The 4,553-nt window shown below is 39.8% G+C and overlaps 1 non-coding gene across 1 annotated transcript; it reads right to left on the bottom strand.

Annotated features, from left to right (window-relative positions):
• Positions 1 to 655: 655 nt before the first annotated feature.
• LOC121983592 lies at positions 656 to 761 on the bottom strand. The gene has a single exon (XR_006112625.1). It is a non-coding gene; the product is annotated as a small nucleolar RNA R71 (small nucleolar RNA).
• Positions 762 to 4,553: the final 3,792 nt, after the last annotated feature.

Raw genomic sequence — 4,553 nt, 5'->3', positions numbered from 1 at the left:
CCTTTCATATTGCATAGTTGTAACTAATCATTAGATTTCTGTTTTTTTTTGTTTTTTGTATAACTTTCTCTTCTTGTTAATTCTTTTTGCACAAACTCAATTCTGCATTTTTGATTCTTCTATTTTTCTTTTTGTGTCGAATTGCTATCTGCTATCTTGTTCTTGTGTATGCGAAGATCTAACTTTGCAGGGGAATTCTTTCCTTTTGACCCTGAGATTGATAGAACTTTCCATAAAAGAAGAATTCTGCAAAGGCAAATTGAAGAACAGGAACATTTGAATATGGCAAATAGACCACTTAAGGATTATGCAGCACCCTATGCGAGAGGTTTTCGATCTAGTATTTCAAGACCTTCAGTGGAAGCTAATAACTTTGAGATCAAACCCGCAATTATATCTATGGTGCAGCAGAACCAATTTGGTGGAGGACCTCATGAGGACCCTAATCAACACTTAGAGGTCTTTTATGAAATATGTGGTACCATGAAAATGAATGGAGTTCCTTCAGATGCAGTTAGATTATTATTATTTGGGTTTTCTCTAAGAGATAGGGCAAAGCAATGGCTGAATTCTTTGGCCCCTAATAGCATCACCACTTGGGAGCAGTGTGAGCAACAGTTTCTTGATAAGTTCTATCCACCAAGCAAAACAGCTCATATGAGGAATTTAATTGCGAGCTTCAAGCAAACTGACTCAGAATCTCTTTTTGAAGCATGGGATAGATATAATAGTATGCTCAGACAATGCCCACATCATGGGTTGGAAAGATGGTTAGTGTTGCACACTTTTTACAATGGTATCAATTATCATACCAAAGTGTCCCTTGATTCAGCTGCTGGAGGGGCACTTATGAACAAAAGCTTAGATGAAGCCGAAGAAATCATTGAAAGTGTAGCACAAAATCATCATCAATGGGCAAATGAAAGAAGTGGTGGCTATTCCTCTGTAAACCCAACAATTAAAGCATCAGGGAAGTTTGATGTAGATGCAGTCACTCTTTTGTCTGCAAAATTGGACTCTCTTACAAAGAAATTTGAGAATATGGGGACTAGTGTTAATATGGTCAATGCTATGAGTACATCTTGTGAAGTATGTGGGAGTTCAGAGCATGCAAATGACTCATGTCCATTGGGAGCTATCACTGCACAAATCAATCAACTTGAACAATGTGATGCAATCATGAGTTACAATCAAAGGCAGAACAACCCATACTCAAATACTTATAACCCTGGATGGAAGAGTCATCCAAATTTTTCTTATAGAAATAATCAAGATCAAGGACCATCTATGGGGGCAAGACCAAATTTTCAAGCTGGGCAACAAAATTTTCAACATCTACCTTCTCAAGGCTTACCAAAGTCAAATGTTGAAAAGATGCTTGAAGAAATTATCTCAACTCAGAATGAAATGAAGCAAGATATAGCAAAGCTCATTCAGAGAATGGATAATTCTGAAAAGCATCAAAAGATTCAGGATAGTCAAATTGCCCAACTAGCTTCCTCATCATCCAGAGCACCAGGACAACTTCCAGGAAAACCTGATGTGAATCCTATGGAGCATTGCAATAGGATTGAGCTTAGGAGTGGACGGACCTTGGGAGACTCCCAAGTGACTGCTTCAAAAGGGATACAAAAAGAAGAAGAGCTCCCTCCTCCTATACCGAATCAGATTCAAGCTAATGAGGAGAGTACCATTGTGGTTGAAAAGACTCTTCCACTGAACCATCAGAGCAAAGCTGTCCCTTTTCCTCAGAGACTTACAATGCTCAAGAAGGATGAAGAATTTGGCAAGTTTCTAGAAAAGGTTAAGGAGATTTGTGTAGAGGTACCTCTCATTGATGCTATTCTACAAATGCCTAGATTTGCTAAATTTCTGAAGGATCTCATGTCAAATAAGAGAAGAAGAGGAGAGGTCGAGACCATTGCGCTTAGTGAGAAATGTAGTGCTATTTTTGAGAAGAACACTTCTCCAAAATTGAAGGACCCAGGGAGCTTTTATATTCCTTGCAACATAGGAAAAGAATTTTTTGAAAAAGCTTTTTGTGATTTGGGGGCGAGTGTTAGCCTCATTCCCTATTCAATTTGTAATAAATTAGGTCTCAAAAACATTAAACTTACTACTATGGCACTTCAACTTGCCGATCATTCCTGCAGGTACACTTTGGGTATTATAGAGGATGTGCCGGTAGAGGTGGATGGGAATGTTATTCCCACAGATTTTGTCGTGTTGGACATGGAAGAGGAACCTAGGATTCCTATCATATTAGGGAGACCTTTCCTTGCTACAGCTGGAGCTATAATTGATGTCAAAAATCATAAGCTTTCTTTGGTAATTGGTAAGGAAAAGTTGGAATATGATTTATCTAATATCTCTAACCATGTCTCGTCTCTTTTAAATGCTTGTAGCAGGACAAGCATTTATAAACTTGAGGAATGGAATTTCCATCCTCATGGAAGGCCACCAAATGAAGGAGACAATGTGGTGGAAGATGTTGGGAGAAGATCTCCCAACAGAAATGAAAAGTATATCTGTCCTCCAAGGGCGAGGAAAAGGAGCGAATGATTAAGTTTGGTCGAGCTAAAGACCTTAAACAAGCGCTTCTTGGGAGGCAACCCAAGGGTTCTTTTAGTTAGTTTGATTTGTATTGTAATTTCTTTTAGTTTGATGCATTCTTTTGATTTTGTTTTCAGGTTGGGTGCAAAACGGAGTCAGGCCGTGTGCTATACACGGCCAGGCAGAGGGTGCAGAGAAGGGAGGTGTTTGGGCCGTGTCATCCAGACACGGCCGTGTGGGATCTCCCGAGGAGAAAAAGGTATAGGCCGTGTCATAGACACGGCCGTGCAAAGAATCCCGAGAGGAAAGATGGAGAGGCCGTGTCCCAGACACGGCCGTGCAAGGAATCCAGAGAAGGAAGAGGGGGAGGCCGTGTGGATCTACACGGCCCGTGTAAAGAATCCCGAGAGGAAAGATGGGGAGGCCGTGTGGATCTACACGGCCCGTGTAGGAGAACTATTAAAGTCTACCTCCTACCTCACACGGCCAGATCTTGGCCGTGTTCCGCACACCCCCAACTCTCCAAAACATATCTTTCTCTCCCAATTTCTTAAAAACTCCTCTCTAATCTCTCAAGATCTTTTAGATCCAATTCTCCTCCTCTCTAAGACTTGGACTTTTGTTCTCCTAACCTAAGATCTTTTGTTCTTTGAAGTTCCACAACTCTAGATAATTCTTCCCCTATCTAAACTCATCAAGATGTCCAATATTTTGAAGAGATTACGCAAAGGAGGTGGTGGATCTAGTGGAGACAAAGAGAAGGAGCCATCAAGAGACAAAGGAAAACAACCAGTGAAGGGCAAAGGCAAAAGGACTTCACGCAACGAAGGTAATGACAATGAATTCAATATTGTGTTCAGAAATGATGATCAAGTAACTAGATTTGCAATTCTTGTCAATAGAAAGATAGTGTGTACTAGATATATGGACCCAACTGTTCTTGATATGCTTGGAATTAGGGAAGATGTAGATTTGATGATTGGGTTTTTGGATTGGAGTGATATTATGTACACACATTTGCCTACATATCCTCGTCTTGTTTTGGAATTTTTAAGTTCATTGGATGTCCATTTTACTAATGAAGATGATTATTATGGAAAAATCTCTTTTAGATTAATGAATCAAGAATTTCTATGGGCATTTAGTGACTTTAATTCTTGTTTTGGAATAACCACCGGTAGCCCTCGTAGGTTTGATCCAAGGTTTAATTGGAATCATTTTTGGAATGCAATAACTGGGTTAGATCAACCTTATGAGCCTTCAAGAGCTAAGGCCTCCCATATGCAAAACCCCATCTTTAGGTATCTACATAGAGTCATGAGTAAAACTATTTTTGGTAGGGGAGAGAGTGATGGGGTGGTTAAGAAGATAGAGCTTTATGCTTTATGGGCTATGCTTTATAAGGTTGAATTTGACTCTGGTTTTCATTTTGTTCAAACCTTATTGAGATCAGCTAGGGCATCATCGGGATCAATTGTTTTTGGTGGTTTGATTACCCGAATAGCTTGTAATTTAAATCTTGATGTTGATGGGTTGGAAATAATTCATGGTAATGACATGATTGACATTGATACATGTCTTGCTATGAAAATGATCGTTCGGGATGAGAATGGTTTCGCGTTTCCTAGGAGGAATGGTTCTCCTTTACCCCTTCCTTTTCCTGAACGAACTACTATTCGTAACCGGGCTAATTGGGTAATTTCTGAGTTAGATTTTGAGGATAACCCTTCTATACCTGGAGACACTGAGCCACATAATGAACCCTCGTCATCTGGACATACGCAGCCTTCTAGTTTTATGGAGCATGCTAGGCATTCTTTTGCATATGGCACGGGATCTTCTAGGTTTGATTTTTCAGATTTTCGTACGTCTCTAGAATCACTTCATGAGAAGCAAGATTCTCAACGAAAAATGTTGGAGGGGCGTTTCTCTTTATCTGATGATCAGTTTAGGGAGGTACAAAATCATTTTCAGTTTACGAGGAATTTTCAAGGTCAAGT

Source organism: Zingiber officinale, chromosome 5A, assembly GCF_018446385.1.
Source record: "Zingiber officinale cultivar Zhangliang chromosome 5A, Zo_v1.1, whole genome shotgun sequence".
Taxonomy (NCBI): Eukaryota; Viridiplantae; Streptophyta; class Magnoliopsida; order Zingiberales; family Zingiberaceae; genus Zingiber; species Zingiber officinale.
Note: the sequence above shows the minus strand (reverse complement) of the source record. Positions and strands in the feature narration are given on the sequence as shown.